This window comes from Telopea speciosissima, unplaced genomic scaffold (genome assembly GCF_018873765.1).
Source record: "Telopea speciosissima isolate NSW1024214 ecotype Mountain lineage unplaced genomic scaffold, Tspe_v1 Tspe_v1.0015, whole genome shotgun sequence".
Classification (NCBI taxonomy): Eukaryota; Viridiplantae; Streptophyta; class Magnoliopsida; order Proteales; family Proteaceae; genus Telopea; species Telopea speciosissima.
The window spans coordinates 96,776-115,183 of record NW_025317351.1 but is presented as its reverse complement, the minus strand read 5'-3'; the positions used below and the strand labels follow the sequence as shown (position 1 = coordinate 115,183).

Below are 18,408 nucleotides of genomic sequence, written 5' to 3'. Positions count from 1 at the left end.
ATCCTCAGTTCCTTTATGGGAGAAGTCACCGGATTCAGGTGTGGAATTGATGTCTTTCGGAGCTGACTCACATTGGAACCGGTGTTATCCCAAGACCACTTTGAGGGGGAAAAACAGATTGTAATGGTGGGAACAAGTGAGTGATTCTCTATTTCTTTTAAAGGTGAGCTCTTTTTTTTCTGTTTCTCGTTCTGGAATCAAACTCCTTTTTTCTTCCTCGATCTTTCTTCTTATCTGACATGAATTTTTTTTCCCTATATTTTTTCCCGTTTGAAATTTTACAGCTAGAAGCATCGACGAACCAGGAATTGAATCAGCAAATTCCTATGTTTAATCTTCCTTTGAAGATCCTTTGTCGTGTTATACACATTGAGTTGCTGGCATTCCTCTTTGTAAATTCGCCTCTCTTTTTCTCTTTGGGTGTTTTTTATTTTTGTTAATTTCTACTATTTCCAGGCTGAACAAGAAACAAATGAAGTTTATGCGCAAATTACCTTACAACCTGAAGCAGATGTAAGACTTACTTTTCAAATTTCAACCCGTTCAATTGTGAAGTTGCAAGTGGAAAAAATTTAATTTAAAGTTTTCTGATATAATTTGTACTGCAAAGTGAGCCCAGGAGTCCTGATCCAAGCACTCCTGAACCTCCGCGACCTACCGTTCACTCTTTCTGAAAGATTTTAACTGCATCTGATACAAGTACTCATGGCGGCTTCTCTGTTCTTCGGAAACATGCTAACGAATGCCTTCCTCCATTGGTATTTCTCATTCTATTTTGTTGTTTCTATGTACTTCACTTCCTTTAGTGGTTTTCTTTCTTGAAGGATATGAACCAGTCAACTCCAATCCAGAAATTGACTGCAAAGGATCTTCATGGTTACGAGTGGCGATGTAAGCCTTTCTTCAGAGGTACCTGCAGTTGCGTTTTTCTGTTTTCTTTGGCAAAATTACATTTTGGCTGGTTGTAGTTATTGATGTCCAAGTTATTTCAGATACATTGTCAAACAAATCAAAGCTAAACTTTCCATTTCAAATAGTATTAAACATGGTGGTATGCGGACATTTAAATGACTTAGGAGTCCTACCTCTTTCAAATTGAATGTACCAGGTCAACCCCGCAGGCATTTGCTTACAACAGGATGGAGTACGTTTGTCACTTCTAAGAGATTGGTTGCAGGGGATGCTTTTGTTTTCCTGAGGTATTTGGGCAGAGGGCTTTAAAATGATCACATCTTTTCTCCGCTTTCCGATTTTCAGGATTTTGAGTAGTTATACTTCGTATTTTTACTGATTGATTATGTAGGGGGGAGAATGCAGAATTAAGTACGTGTTGGAGTTACGCGTTTTGGTCGTCAACAAAGTACCATGCCATCGTCTGTGTTATCAAGCCAAAGAATGCACCTCTGGTTTTTCTGTCAAATAAACGTTAGAGGGATGTTCTGCTTACTGTTTTATTGTTACTATATCCCCATTCGAAGATCTCTATGGCCTTCCTTCACTCTCAGCATGTCATGGAGAAGAGAGGGGTTAGTGTGTTGGTTGCAGTCCTGATATGAACCACTGTTCCAAGTTGTAGAGTGAGAGAGGGAAAGGAAAAGAGACAGTGAGATCGATTCGTAACAGAGGGGTGGGAGCGTAGAGGGTAGAGATGGGAGTGGGTGAAATGTTAAAAGGGCAAACTTGGGAAAATATTCAATTTGGGGTAGGACTAAGCTCACAAAGAACCCCAAACATCCCTTTTAAAACTTGAGGTACCTCATAGGTACTTTAATCAAATATCTGGCACCTTACATGTAATTTAGCCTTACTTTTATGGATGATTTGTATACACCACTTCCAGTTGCAACAGCAGCTAAATGTTGCATATGGCCGGGAAGAAGAAAGGAGCACAGTGGGGGGGGGGGGAAAGGGACAGCTTTAAAAAAGGAAAAATCAGAATTGTAAAAAAAGAGAGAAAGTTTCATGTACTCAGGTAACATAGTACATTCCAGTCAAACTTTTTCTTACAGAAACATTTCTTTCTATTGACTTGTGGTTATTGTTCATTAGCAGCACCTGTGGAGAGCAGCAGAGGTAGACACTGTAGTTTCAAAATCATGCTTCTCAAGAATAAAACTAAGGTCCTCCGGTATTTGTGCACTGCTTTTGAGAAGTAGGTAACATAGTAAAAAAATAGGGTTTTTGTGTGTGGCTATTTTACTCCTTTTTTCCGTACTGATACGGTAGTTTCAAAATCATGCTTCTCAACAATCCTCGCTTTGGTTTATAGTTGAGAAGTATAATCTGAGGTTTTCATTTGAACAACAATGTCTAATATTGCATTTGCAGAGGATTGCTCCATTTTTGTCTAACTTTTTCCCTTTCTTAAATATAGATCTTGAAGCTTATCTACTTCCACCAGTATTTTGATGCTTTGTTTACTCGTTTAGGTTGTTTTCTAATGTTTTGCTTGATACAGGTTGTTCAACCTCCTACAAATTTGATTACGAGCCTTAGTTTCATTCCCGACGGAAATTACCTTGTCGCTACTTCTTGGGACAACCAGGTTTTTTGATCGCCGCCACAATTAAATTTCTTCCTTCTTCCTCTTTTCTCTTCTTTAATTTTAGTCACTCCATCGCAGTGCTCATTCTAATTTGAGCTAATTTGAAGTGAAGATCGTAATCTAATCTTTACGCATTTCCTTTTATATGTGAAACTTTACTACTTCTCTGGAATTCAGGGGTTGTGGCAGTCACTCCAGTCAGTATACACGACCATTTCCTTCCTTCCTAAGTAAGAAATGCTCTCTCCCGCTCTCCCTCTCCTCCCAAAGACCTCATCTTGGTGCTTTCCATGTTGAGTTACGCTACCAGCAGAGGCCACTGTCCAAATTCTTTGAACAGGTGAAGGGAAATTTTTTGTTGGTTGAAGAAGTGCACCAATAAGTAAAACGTTCGCCATCCAAAAACACTGGATAACTTGATTCTTCTTCGCCAAGGTGCACCTCTCTCTCTCTCTCTCAATAGAGAACCCATATGGGATAAATTTTTGATGCTTTGCTTACTCGTTTAGGTTGTTTTCTGATGTTTTGCATGATGCAGGTTGTTCAACCTCCTACAAATTCGGTTATGAGCCTTAGTTTCAGTCCCGAGGAAAATTACCTTGTTGTTACTTCTTAGGACAACCGGGTTTTTTGATCGCTGCCTCAATTGAATTTCCCTTCTTGGGAAATTTTTCGTTGGTTGAAGAAATGCACCAATAAGTAAAATGTTCGCCATCCAAAAACACTGGATATATTGATTCTTCTTCGCCAAGGTGCACCTCTCTCTCTCTCTCTCAATAGAGAACCCATATGGGATAAATTTTTTATGCTTTGCTTACTCGTTTAGGTTGTTTTCTGATGTTTTGGTTGATGCAGGTTATTCAACCTCCTACAAATTCGGTTATGAGCCTTAGTTTCAATCCCGAGGGAAATTACCTCATTGCAACTTCTTGGGACAACCGGGCTTTTTGATCGCTGCCTCAATTGAATTTCTTTCTTCTTCCTCTTTTATCTTCCTTATTTTTTAGTCATTCTAATTTGTGCTATTTTTAAGTGAAGATTGTAATCTAATTTGTTCGCATTTCCTTCTTCCTTTTTTCTCTCCTTTATCTTCATTGAGCTCCAGAAGCAAGGATATTAAGGACCGGTTCCATATTTGTCAGAATCTGTTTTCTCTGCCGTAGTTGAAATCATCTATGCTTTACAGTTGCAGAAGCCAACTCCAGAGCTGCCAAGAACAATCCACCTCTGCGGAGCCTTTTGTTCTCACAACGCCTCTTTATTACGTAAATGCCCCACCCCACATTGGAAGCGCTTATACTACCATTGCCGCCGCCAAGAACAATCCGCCTGTAGTTTTGTTTCCTGATCTTCATCCTTGTTTACTGCACCGCCGGTATCTCTGGTGGGTAATCCATTTGTTAGCTGCTTTTTCTGTTTTCTGTTGTTTGCAATTTGATTATAAAGAATGGTGTGTGTGTGTGTGTGTGTACAAGAGGGCATATTAACCCAGCAGTAACGTTTGGGCTTTTCATAGCCCGTAAAGTGTCACAAAATCCATGCTGTGATGTACATGGTGGCACAATGCTTGGGTGCAATGTGTTAAGTAGGGCTAGTAGTGGCCTTCCAAAAGTCTTACTATGTGCAGTATGGTGGTGGGGCAAATGAGATCATCGATGGTTACAGCAAAGGTGTGGGTTTGGCAGCTGAAATTATTGGTACCTTCGTCTTTGTCTACACTGTTTTCTCTGCTACTGATCTCATGAGAAGTGCCAAAGACTGCCATGTCCCTGTAAGTTCACCTGTTTTACTTGGACAATAGAGTATTATTAGAAGTGATATAGAAATCATTCTCAATTCTCTTGTTAACCCACGTGGAAAACGTTCTAAGTTAGAACTTTTGCTTGGGATTTGCAGGTATTGGCACCACTTCCAATTGGGTTTGCAGTTTTGTTCCCCCCCTTAGTGGGTGGGACAACCAGGTTTTTTGATCAGCGTCACAATTGAATTTCTTCCTTCTTCTTCTTTTCTCTTGTTTAGTTTTTAGTCATTCCCTCACAATGCTCATTCTAATTTGCGCTATTTTGAAGTAAAGATCGTAATCTACTGCCACTAGTTTTTCTATGCTTTGCTTACTGGTTTAGATTGTTTTCTGATTTTTTGCTTGATACAGGTTGTGCAACCTCCTACAAATTCGGTTTCAGTCCAGAGGATTTTTAAAAAAATTTTAACAGGCCCAAGCACAACCCTAAAGGTCCGGCTCCACCGGGTACACTTCACCTTATTCAAGCAGTCAAAGCTCAAACCTGCAGCCTTGCACTGCAAAAAAATTTCAGATGGAGATGGTGTTTTCAATTGGAATTTAAACTGGGCAGGTGCAAAGGAGGAACTTTGGGAGTATTATTTGATGGCTGTATTCTGCTCAAGTTGAAGGTGAACTTTCATTGATTTAAGACTAGCATTGCTTTTCGGAGCTCAATGTTAAGAGAAGAAAAAAACATGTGCATAATTAAGTATAGCAGAGATAATGATCTTGAGATGGATGATTGGGCAAGATTGGGAATGATAGTGCTTCTTTATTTAACTTAAATTCAAGCTTATGCTTACCTGGAGGGCTCAAATTTGGCTGATTCAACGTTTTACATTGGCGTTTCCTTTCTGTCTTATGATTAGCAATGTGAATTAGATAATTTTCAACATGCTTCAACATGCTTTACCATGGATACTATTAATTGATTAAAGTACTTGGGAGGTACCTCAAATTTCAAAAGTAACATATGAGGTTCCTTGTGAACTTAGTCCTACTCCAAACCGAAGATATTTCCAATTTTACCCTCTCAACCCCACTCCTGGCCTCACCTTCACCTTCACCTCCTCCACCTCAGCCACCGCTTCCACCCTGCTGCAACCACCCGCTCCTTCCCCTTAGACCACCGCCTCCCTTCCATCCCCTTGTATAAACTAGTGTTGGGTTTACATAGTATAGAAGGTCCTTCTATCTATTAGAACCACCCATCTCCTTAAGCCCTCGGTCTCACTATTTTCAACCCAAAATTCTTGTTGAAGTCTGGTTGAAATCGATGAAGTCACGGTTAGGAGAAAAAGAAGGGCTTAATCCATTGAGTTGAAGCATCCTCAGTTCCTTTAAGGGAGAAGTCACCGGAATCAGGTGTGGAATTGATGTTTCCCGGAGCTGACTCACATCGGAACCGGTGTTATCCCAAGACCATTTTGAGGGAGAAGAACAGAATATAATGGTGGGAACAAGTGAGTGATTCTCTATTTCTTTTAAATGTGAGCTCTTTTTTCTCTGTTTCTCGTTTCTGGAATCAAACTCTTTTTTTCTTCCTCGATCTTTCTTCCTATCTGACATGAATTTTTTTTACCTATATTTTTTCCCGTTTGAAATTTTACAGCTAGAAGCATCGACGAACCAGGAATTGAATCAGCAAATTCCTATGTTTAAGCTTCCTTTGAACATCCTTTGTCGTGTTATACACATTGAGTTGCTGGCATTCCTCTTTGTAAATTCACCTCTCTCTCTTTTTGGGTGTTTTGTATTTTTGTTGATTTCTATTATTTCCAGGCTGAACAAGAAATAAATGAGGTTTATCAGCAAATTACCTTACAATCTGAAGCAGATGTAAGACTTACTTTTCAAATTTCAACCCGTTCAATTGTGAAGTTGCAAGTGGAGAAAATTTAATTTAAAGTTTTCTGATATAATTTGTACAGCAAAGTGAGCCCAGGAGTCCTGATCCAAGCACTCCTGAACTGCAACGACCTACCGGTCGCTCTTTCTGCAATATTTTAACTGCATCTGATACAAGTACTCATGGCAGCTTCTTTGTTCATCGGAAACATGTTAACGAATGCCTTCCTCCATTGGTATTTCTCATTCTATTTTGTTGTTTCTTTGTACTTCACCTCCTTTAGTGGTTTTCTTTCTTGAAGGATATGAACCAGTCAACCCCAACCCAGGAATTGACTGCAATTACGAGTGGCGATTTAAGCATATCTTCAGAGGTACCTGCAGTTGCGTTTTTCTGTTTTATTTTATTGCAAAATTACATTTTGGTTGGTTGTAGTTATTGATGTCCAAGTTATTTCAGATACATTGTCAAACAAATCAAAGCTAAACTTTCCATTCCAAATAGTATTAAACATGGTGGTATGCGGACATGTAAATGGCTGAGGAGTCCTACCTCTTTCAAATTGAATGTACCAGGTCAACCCCGTAGGCATTTGCTTACAACGGGATCGAGTACGTTTGTCACTTCTAGTTGATTGGTTGCAAGGGATGCTTGTTTTTCCAGAGGTATTTGAGCAGAGGGCTTTAATATGATCACATCTTCTCTCCGCTTTCCGATTTTGCTTCGTATTTTTACTTACTGATTATGTTGGGGGAGAATGCAGAATTAAGTACATGTTGGAGTTCGGCATCTTGGTCGTCAACAAAGTACCATGCCATCGTCTGTGATATCAAGCCAAAGCATGCACCTCTGGTTTTTCTTTGAAATAAACGTTAGAGGGATTTCTGCTTACTATTTGTTGTTACTATGTCCCCATTCGAAGATCTCTATGGCCTTCCTTTACTCTCAACATGTCATGGAGAAGAGAGGGGTTAGTGTGTTGGTTGCAGTCTTGATATGCACCACCGTTCCATGTTGCAGAGTGAGAGAGGGAAAGGAAGAGAGACAGTGAGATCGATTCGTAACAGAGGGGTGGGGGCGTAGAGGGTAGAGATGGGAGTGGGTGAAATGTTAAAAGGGCAAATTTCGGAAAATATTCAATTTGGAGTAGGACTAAGCTCACAAAGAACCCCAAACATCCCTTTTATAACTTGAGGTACCTCATAGGTACTTTAATCAAATATTGGGCACCTTACATGCAATTTACCCTTACTTTTATGGATGATTTGTATACACCACTTCCAGTTGCAACAGCAGCTAAATGTTGCATTTGGCCGGGAAGAAGAAAGGAGCACAGTGGGGGGAAAGGGACAGCTTAAAAAAGGAAAAATCAGAATTGTAAAAAAAGAGAGAAAGTTTCATATACTCAGGGAACATAGTACATTCCTGTCAAACTTTTTCTTACAGAAACATTTCTTTCTATTGATTTGTGGCTATTGTTCATTAGCAGCACCTGTGGAGAGCAGCAGAGGCAGACATGGTAGTTTCAAAATCATGCTTCTCAGCAATAAAAATAAGGTCCTCCAGTATTTGTGCACTGCTGTTGAGAAGCAGGTAAAACAGTAAAAAAAAAGGTTTTTTGTTTTTTTTTTGATGACTATTTTACCCCTTTTTTCCGTACTGATATGGTAGTTTCAAAATTATGCTTCTCAACAATTATCGCTTCATTTTATATTTGAGAAGTATAATCTGAGGTTTTCATTTGAACAACAACGTCTAGTATTGCATTTGCAGAAGTTCGCTCCATTTTTGTCTAACTTTTTCGCTTTCTTGAATATTGATCTTGAAGCTTATCTACTGCCGCCAGTATATCGATGCTTTGCTTACTCGTTTTGGTTGTTTTCTAATGTTTTGCTTGATACAGGCTGTTAAACCTCCTACAAATTCGGTTACGAGCCTTAGTTTCAGTCCCGACGGAAATTACCTCGTCGCTACTTCTTTGGACGAGCAGGTTTTTTTATTGCCACCACAACTGAATTTCTTCCGCTTTTGGCTTCTTTATTTTTAGTCATTCCCTTGCAGTGCTCATTCTAATATGTACTAATTTGAAGTGAAGATCGTAATTTGTTCTGTTCGCATTTCCTTTTATGTGTGAAACTTTCCTATTTCTTAGGAATTCAGGAGTTGAGGCGATCGCTCCCGTCCGATCATACACATGCCCATTTTATTCCTTCCAAAGTCGAAATGCTCTCACCCCCTCTCCCTCTCCTCACCCTCATCTTGGTGTTTTCCATGTTGAGTTACGCTACCCGAGCGTTTTTTTTGGTGGGGGGTTTTTTTTTTTTTTGATTAAATAAAATAAAAAAATATAAATAATATATATAAAAAAAAAAAAAAAAAAAAAAAAAAAAAAAAGATTTTTAAAAAAAGAGGGGGGGGGGGGGGGGGGGGGGGGGGGGGGGGGGGGGGGGGGGGGGGGGGGGGGGGGGGGGGGGGGGGGGGGGGGGGGGGGGGGGGGGGGAGGCCACTGTCCAAATTCTTTGAACCGGTGAGGGGAAATTTTTGGTTGGTTGAAGAAGTGCACCAATAAGTAAAACATTCACCATCCAAATGCACTGGATAACTTGATTCTTCTTCGCCAAGGTGCACCTCTCTCGCTCTCTCTCTCTCTAGAGAACCCATATGGGGTAAATTTTTGTTGCTTTGCTTACTCGTTTAGGTTGTTTTCTGATGTTTTGCTTGATGCAGGTTATTCAACCTCCTACAAATTCGGTTACAAGCCTTAGTTTCAGTCCCGAGGTAAATTACCTCGTTGCTACTTCTTGGGACAACCGGGTTTTTTGATCGCCGCCTCAATTGAATTTCTTCTCTCTTTTTTATCTTCCTTATTTTTTATTCCATTCTAATTTGTGCTATTTTTAAGTGAAGATCGTAATCTAATCTGTTCGCATTTCCTTCTTCCTCTTTTCTCGCTTTTATCTTCATTGAGCTCCAGAAGCAAGCATCTTAAGGATCGGTTCCATATTCATCAGAATCTATTTTCTCTGCCATCGTTGAACTCATCTATGCTTTACAGTTGCAGAAGCCAACTCCAGAGCCGCCAAGAACAATTCACCTCTGCGGAGGCTTTTGTTCTCACAACGCCTCTTTATTACATAAATGCCCCTCTCCACATAGGAAGCGCCTATACTACCATTGCCACCGCCAAGAACAATCCGCCTCTAGTTTTTTTTCATGATCTTCATCCTTGTTTACTGCGCCGCCGGTATCTCTTGTGGGTAATCCATTTTTTTGCCTCTTTTTCTGTTTTCTGTTGTTTACAATTTGATTATAAACAATTGTGTGTGTGTGTACAAGACGGCATATTAACCCAGCAGTGACGTTTGGGCTTTTCATAGCCCGTAAAGCGTCACTAATCCGTGCTGTGATGTACATGGTGGCACAATGCTTGGGTGCAATGTGTGAAGTAGGGCTAGTAAAGGCCTTCCAAAAGTCTTACTATGTGCAGTATGGTGGTGGGGCGAACGAGATCGCCAATGGCTATAGCAAAGGTGTGGGTTTGGCAGCTGAAATTATTGGTAGTTTCGTCCTTGTCTACACTGTTTTCTCTGCAACTGATCCCAAAAGAAGTACCAGAGACTCCCTTGTTCCCGTCAGTTCACCTGTTTTACTTGGAAAACAGAGTATTATTAGAAGTGATATAGAAATCATTCTCTATTCTCTTGTTAACCCACATGGAAAATGTTCTAATTGAGAATTTTTGCTTGGGATTTACAGGTATTGGCACCACTTCCAATTGTGTTTGCAGTTTTGTTCCCCCCCCTTGGAAAACGTTCTAATCGTAATATACTGCCACTAGTATTTCTATGCTTTGCTTACTGGTTTAGATTGTTTTCTGATGTTTTGCTTCGATATGTGGTTGTTCAACCTCCTACAAATTCGGTTTCGACCCGAGGTTTTTTTAAAATTTTAGCAGCCCAAGCACAACCCTAAAGGTCCGCTCCACCGGCATACGCTTCACCTTATTCAAGCAAATAAAGCTCAAACTGCGCAGCTGCATGCGTTGCAAAAAAATTTTAGACGGAGATGCCATCATCGTCGTCGAAACGCTGAGTTTTTTTCGTTGAGGTTCTTTACTTCACTCGGACCTGCATCTCTAGCTACCGCCATTTTCTATTCATTGAGGACTGCTTCACTGTAACCCGAACTCATCACTATTTTCTTATTTGTTTTAATTTTTTGGTATTCTTTTTATTTCCTTCTCGACCATCGGCACCTCATGACCACTGCTCAAATTTTCTCTTATCATCCAAGACATAACTATAATAAATTGTCCTTCGAAGAACTATATAGTTGAGTTTGATGCTGTTCTTGTGTTTGTAAATTTAGAACCCATTTACGGATTTTTACCAATAAAAAAGAAAGGGTGCTAGTTTTGAGTTTTGGTGTATCTTATCTTGCTGATAGCAAGTACTTATTTTCCTCTACTTATGGTACTTGTCATTCCTGGTTGGTATCTTATTTATGTGGTCTTGGTCTATATGTCTACATTTTATTGAGTTCGGTGGGAGAATTATTTTTTTCCCTAATAGTTCCCCCTCTTTTCGGTACTATATTTTTCCTAGCAGTTCCTTGAACATAAATTTATGCCATTCCAGAAATTCTCATGAATTTACCGTGGATTTTTGTATCTTCTGGCCCAAATGTACAAACCTTTGTTTGTTGTTAGCTTTTGTTGTATATTCATTTAGCTCCTCCCAATTCACAGTGGGTGAATGATAATCTTTTTTTTGGGTGAATAAGAAATTCATTACTAAAAGAGAGAAGAAAAGAATTTACAAAAGGCCCAAAAGAAGAAGAGCCCAACTGGCCAGCCTAAGCATTAGCCGGAGCAACTAAGGAGACATTTGAATGATAATCTTATTACTTTAGGAATGAGAAGAAACTTATGATACAACAACAACAGAGGGGCAAGGTGCTGCTCCATCAGGCAAAACCTTGATAAAACTCCTAGTCCAATACAGTGAGGCCCACTATTATCTGTTGGTCTTTGCATTGGTGATTGCTGTTCAATTTCAATGCCTTGTTTCACTTTGTTCTACTGGGTTCATTTATTTTCCTTATTTTGTTTTTGTTTCAACTGCTATGCTTATGTTAATCTCTGGATCCCCCTTCTTTCTTATATTTAAAAAAGGAAGATAGACATTGAAAAGAAAGGAATTTTTTCAAGCAATGATTAATAATTCTTGTCTCTCTCTTTTTCCCTCCAAATATTTGTGTCACTTTTCTTCCCCAAATTTATCTTTTGGAAGTAATGGTTGCTTTTTCTGTTTAGGCTTACTCTCTTTGTTGTTCCTTGTAGGTAACACACCTGTGTGCAAAATGATAGCGCCAGTTGTTGGGTGCCTAAAGGGGTTTCAAAGTCTCCTCCAGATTGTGGCGGAAACCATCTTCTAAAGAGGAAATCGAAGAGATACTTGAAGAGTGGTGCTTTAGAGAGAAGGTAGGACTTGTTAACTTGACGTTGTTTCTAGTTTAACTAAGCATTTTAGCCACCTCGTGCAAAATTGCCAAAGGATATGATCGACTCTGTCCTCATCCAGGCATCTCCGAATGCGGGACTGCAACGTTTTTATGGTACTTAGATTGTCTTTTTATTGGAGAAGATATTGGTATCTAGACTATGAGTCATTTACCATGAAATGAGAACACAACAAAGTTTGATGGTTTGCCATTTCGGGGTTATCTTGAAGCTATCTACCGCCACCAATATTTCTATGCTTTGCGTACTCGTTTAGATTGTTTTCCTCGATGTTTTGCTTGATACAGGTTGTTCAACCTCCTACAAATTCGGTTACGAGCTTTAGTTTCAGTCCCGAGGGTTTTTTTGTTGAATTTTTAACAGGCCCAAGCCCATCCTAAGGTTTGGCTCCACTCGGTGCACTTCACCTTATTCAACCAATCAAAGCTCAAACCTGCAGCCCTGGACTGAAAAAAAATTTCAGACGGAGAAGCCATCATCGTCGTCATCGAAATGCTGAGGTTTTCTCGTGGAGGTCATGGGTAAGAGATTCCTTGACAATATGTGACATTTTAGAGAAGCTAGAGGCGTAGACGGCTGCATCTAGTGCATCATTCTTGGGTTTCCCAACTTCCACTAATGATTCGGTGGACTCCCTAGGCGAGGATGGGGTTTTTTATTATTATTTTGTTATGATCTGAGTTTTCATCGTTATTCCTACCAGAAAAACTGATGTTCTCAGCCTGTTTCTCTTCTTTAATAAACTCACTAGTACTTTAAAGCAACAGCCGATCACTGGTTTACTTGGTATTCTTTTTCTTATTAAAAGAATTGTATGCCATATGTTTGCCTATTCTATTAAGTCTCAATAGCAGCTCTATGTGAAAGGTTATTTTCCAATGCTCTCTATAAGCTTTGAAGCATGATGGAACTGTTCAATTCTTCCTTTCTGATATTAATTGTGTTATAGTTCTCTTTATGCATGTCTCATTTGAGGGCAAGTTAAGTTCAAATTGTTCTATATTTTCTCAATTGACAGGTTGAAACAGCTGCGTCTGAAAGGGAACATTTATTGCTTGTGAAAATTTCAGAGCTTGAAGCCAGGTAGATCATATTGTGAATCAAGTAACTGGGTTGAACCTTCATATGTGCACATTATCTCTTTCTGTAGGACTTCGTGTTTGCTTGGCCAAATGAACCAAGAATCTGAATTACAAACAAGACATAAAAGTGATTCTGACATCCTTTTACAAAAGAAAAAGGAATCTCTCTTTCGTTTTATATATTTACTTTCCTTTTCTTTTGATGTAGGATGATTGATCTAACTGATGAGGTAGCTGAGGCAAGGTTGAAACATCTGCAGGTAAGTGGCTCAGGAAGGTTCCTTCTTAGCTCTTCTAAATTGAAAGCTACCGCATGTTTTTGTGATAGAAACATTAACTTTCCCAGATAAAGTGTATTTTAAGTTGAAATAATTTGATTTAATACCAATTTTACAATATTGATACATTCTTAAACAAATAACGTGAGAGAGAGAGGGAGAAACACCGACTTCCCCAGATAAAGTGTATTGCTGGACTCAATACCCATTTTTCTGTATTGGTTCATCAGTCATAAACAACATGAGAGAGAGAGAGAGAGAGAGGGAGAGAGGGATGGTGTTTTCAATTGGAATTTGAACTGGGCAGGTGCAGAGGAGGAACTTAGGGATTATTATTTGATGGCTGTATTCCGTTCCAGGTGAACTTTTATGGATTTAGAACCAGCTCAATGTTAGGAGATGAAAAAAAAATGTGCATAATTGAGTGTAGCAGAGATAATGATCTTGAGATGGATGATTCGGCAAGATTGGGAATGATAGTGCTTCTTTATTTAGCTTAAAACCAAGCTAAAGCTTACCTGGCAGGCTCAAATTTTGCTGGTTCAGCGTTTTACATTGGAGTTTCCTTTCTGTCTTATGATTGGCAATGTTAATTAGATAATTCTCAACTCAGGTTAGGTGTAAACTGTTGTTCCTGTGTTAGATACTATTATTATGATTGGTAATCTGAATTAGATAATTTTCAACATGCTTGAACATGCTTTACCATGGATACTATTATTTGATTAAAGTACTTGGGAGGTACCTCAAATTTCAAAAGTAACATATGAGGTTCCTTGTGAACTTAGTCCTACTCCAAACCAAAGATATTTCCAATTTTACCCTCTCAACCCCACTCCTGGCATCACCTCCTCCACCTCCGCTTCTGCTTCCACCTTGCTGCAACCACCCACTCCTTCCCCTTAGACCACTGCCCCCCCACCTTTACGTAGTATAGAAGGTCCTTCTATCTGTCAGAACCACCCATCTCTTTAAGCCGTCGCTTCTTACTATTTTCAACCCAGAATTCATGTCGAAGTCTGGTTGAAATCGATGAAGTCACAGTTAGGAGAAAACGAAGGTCACAATCCATTGAGCTGAAGCATCCTCAGTTCCTTTATGGGAAAAGTCATCGGATTCAGGTGTGGAATTGATGTCTCGCGGAGCTGACTCACATCGGAACCGGTGTTATCCCAAGGCCACTTTGAGGGAGAAAAGCAGATTGTAATGGTGGGAACAAGTGAGTGATTCTCTACTTCATTTAAATGTGGGCTCTTTTTTTTTTCTGTTTCTCGTTTCTAGAATCAAACTCTTTTTTTCTTCTTCGATCTTTCTTCCTATCTAACATGAATTTTTATTCCCTTTATTTTTTCCTTTTAAAAATTTTACAGCTAAAAGCATCGACGAACCAGGAATTTAATCAGCAAATTCCTATGTTTAATAATCCTTTGAAGATCCTTTGTCGTGTTATACACATTGAGTTGCTGGCATTCCTCTTTGTAAATTTGCCTCTCTTTCTCTCTTTGGGTGTTTTTTATTTTTGTTGATTTCTACTATTTCTCCAGGCTGAACAAGAAGCAAATGGAGTTTATGCGCAAATTACCTTACAACCTGAAGCAGATGTAAGACACTTTTCAAATTTCAACCCATTCAATTGTGATGTTGTAAATGGAGAAAATTTAATTTAAAGTTTTCTGATATAATTTGTACAGCAAAGTGAGCCCTGGAGTCCTGATCCAAGCACTCCTGAACCTCCGCGACCTACCGTTCACTCTTTCTGCAAGATTTTAACTGCATCTGATACAAGTACTCATGGCGGCTTCTCTGTTCTTCGGAAACATGCTAACGAATGCCTTCCTCCATTGGTATTTCTCATTCTATTTTGTTGTTTCTATGTACTTCACTTCCTTTATGGTTTTCTTTCTTGAAGGATATGAACCAGTCAACTCCAATCCAGGAACCGACTGCAAAGGATCTTCATGGTTACGAGGGGCGATTTAAGCATATCTTCAGAGGTACCTGCAGTTGCGTTTTTCTGTTTTCTTTTATGGCAAAATTATATTTTGGTTGGTTGCAGTTATTGATGTCCAAGTTATTTCAGATACATTGTCAAACAAATGGAAGCTAAACTTTCCATTTCGAATAGTATTAAACATGGTGGTATGCGGACATGTAAATGATTGAGGAGTCCTACCTCTTTCAAATTGAATGTACCAGATCAACCCCGTAGGCATTTGCTTACAACGGGATGGAGTACATTTGTCACTTCTAAGAGATTGGTTGCAGGGGATGTTTTTGTTTTCCTGAGGTATTTGAGCTGAGGGCTTTAATATGAGCAGAAGGTATTTTACTGACTGATTATGTAGGGGGAGAATGGAGAATTACGTACGTGTTGGAGTTAGGCGTCTTGGTTGTTAACAAAGTACCATGCCATCGTCTGTGATATCAAGCCACAGCATGCACCTCTGGTTTTTCTGTCAAATAAACGTTAGAGGGATGTTCTGCTTACTGTTTTGTTGTTACTATATCCCCAATCGAAGATCTCTATGGCCTTCCCTTACTCTCAACATGTCATGGAGAAGAGAGGGGTTAGTGTGTTGGTTGCAGTCCTTATATGCACCACCGTTCCAAGTTGCAGAGTGAGAGAGGGAAAGGAAGAGAGACAGTGTGATCAGTTCGTAACAGGGGTTGGAGAGCAGAGGGCAGAGATGGGAGTGGGTGAAATGTTTTTCTTTTGATGAATAATAATTTAAATTACGAAGAAAGGTGAAGGAATATACAAGCCCAAGGGCAAAGAACCGAAGCTAAAGGCTAATCAGGGCGCAAAATGGAAAGAGGAAGACCCCAGGAGGCAACAATGAGCCTGTTCCTTGGGGTATCCTTTACATCAGAAAGGGGGAGGGAACTGACTTTAGATGAAACATCAAAAAAGATGGCATTCCAAATCTTGTCGATAGAGCGGGAGTTGGACGTCCATCTTCTATGGTTGCGTTCCATCCAAATGTGGGAGATAGCGGCACAAAATGCAATCTTGCCAACCGAATCACAAATCGTCTTTCCTCCGAACGTCATATCAATCCAAACTCATTCCCTGTTGAGAGAGAGAGGGCTACGGTGGCTAGGCCAACAATTCCGAAGAACACGGGTCCAGATGGAGGAAGCAAAGGGGCAAGAGAAGAACAGATGATCTGCATCTTTAATTCCATTCCAACAAAGGCAGCAACTGGGGGAGACTTGCATATGGCGATGGATAAGGAAAGCCTGAGTGGGGAGGTAGTTTGCTAGGGCACACCAAGCGGTGAGATTGTGGCGAGGGATGTATCCTTTAAACCAGACTACTTTGTGCCAAGGACAGGGGTCCCTCTATGTCTAACCATATCCCAACCGGAGTGGGAACTGAATCTGCCAGAGGGGGAAGGGAGACACAAGGTGGTGTCACCTCTGCCTCGGTGGCCAGGGGGGATAGGGGGCAAGGAGCTGGAGTGGGTGAAATATTAAAAGGGCAAATTTTGGAAAATATTCAATTTGGGGTAGGACTAGGTCACAAAGAACCCCAAACATTCCTTTTAAAACTTGAGGTACCTCATAGGTACTTTAATCAAATATTGGGCACCTTACATGTAATTTACCCTTACTTTTATGGATGATTTGTTTAAACCACTTCCAGTTGCAACAGCAGCTAAATGTTGCATATGGCTGGGAAGAAGAAAGGAGCACAGTGGGGGAAAGGGACAGCTTAAAAAAAGGAAAAATCAGAATTGTAAAAAGAGAGAGAAGTTTCATGTACTCAGGTAACGTAGTACATTCCAGTCAAACTTTTTCTTACAGAAACATTTCTTTCTATTGACTTGTGGCTATTGTTCATTAGCAGCAGAGGCAGACATTGTAGTTTCAAAATCATGCTTCTCAAGAATAAAACTAAGGTCCTCTAGTATTTATGCACTGCTGTTGAGAAGTAGGTAACATAGTAGAAAAATAGGGTTTTTTGTGTGACTATTTTACCCCTTTTTTCCGATACAGTAGTTTCAAAATCATGCTTCTCAACAATCCTCGCTTTGGTTTATAGTTGAGAAGTATAATCTGAGGTTTTCATTTGAATAACAATGTCTAATATTGTTGGAGCCTCTTCCTTGTCTGATTTTAGACCCATCTCGCTTTGCAACCTCCTCTACAAGTTCATTGCTAAAATCCTCGCCAATAGGATCCAGCGAGTCATCCCTGATCTGGTCAGCCCCAATCAATCTGCCTTCATCTCGGGCCGGAGCATCGTGGACAATATCATCCTCTGCTCTGAGATTGTTCGTGGTTTCGATCGTAAATCCCATTCCCCTGCTGCTCTCATGAAGATTGATCTGCACAAAGCTTTTAATTCTATTCGTTGGGACTTCATCTGCAACGTGCTCTTTTTTTTTTTTTTTAACCCGAATATTACCTGGGACCCGGGCTGGCCCCTAAGCTTTGATTAAAATCATGAGCAAATAATAAAGAATATAGGGGGGGACATTCCGCCTTACCCCAACCCAAGACACGAACACACCACTGCAGATTTCCTAACCACCCCATACAAGTGTAACAAAAATAAACCAGCCATTAGCTTCGTAGGACAGGAAGACCAGCCTTATCCTCACGGAGAATGGCTTGAAAAGGACCCATTGGCATGCTCTCCGGCCGATAAACAGTCGAAGTCTTCGTTTCACAAGAGCGCTTGGCTAAGCAGTCAGCCGCTCTGTTGCTCTCCTGGTAGGCAAATGAGACGTTGGCTCGAGTAGAAGCGAATAACCCTTGAATTTCCTTGTAGTAGTACCATCCTCCCCACAAGCTACAACTCATCTGATTAACTGCTCTAACCGTTGCCTCTGAGTCACAGTTAATCACAACATCCACGAATCCCAACACCTTGCACAGCCTCAGGCCATCCCTCAGCGCTCTGAGTTCTGCTAATGAGTTGGTACAAGGGCCATAAAAATTAGAGAAAGCTGTCAACGCTTCTCCATGCTGGTCTCTAATGATCCCACCTCTTCCACGCAAGCCAGGGTTACCACAATAAGCGCCATCAATGTTTAACTTTACCGAGAAAAAGGGGGGGCATCAGTAAACCGGGATGGGCTTCTTGCTCTTAATAGTGGGAACAGCTACACTAAGACACTGTAAAATCAAACCTTCCCTTGCAGAACCGTGGGGGCCTACCTTGGCCGGATAGGGCAACTCCCTCACCTAGGCTTTGATGCATTCGATTATGGAGTTGGCTGTCCGCCTCCTGTCATCATGTCTTCTGGAGTTTCTCTCCCTCCAAAGCTCCCAAACGATCAGGGATGGCAGTATCCCAGTAATAAACGCACTGAGACTATGTCCACCTGCCAACCCCTGTCAG

At 40.3% G+C, this 18,408-nt stretch overlaps 1 pseudogene; it reads left to right on the top strand.

Annotated features, from left to right (window-relative positions):
* Nucleotides 1-264: 264 nt before the first annotated feature.
* LOC122647247 lies at nucleotides 265-16,926 on the top strand (annotated as a pseudogene).
* The last annotated feature ends 1,482 nt before the right edge of the window (nucleotides 16,927-18,408 follow it).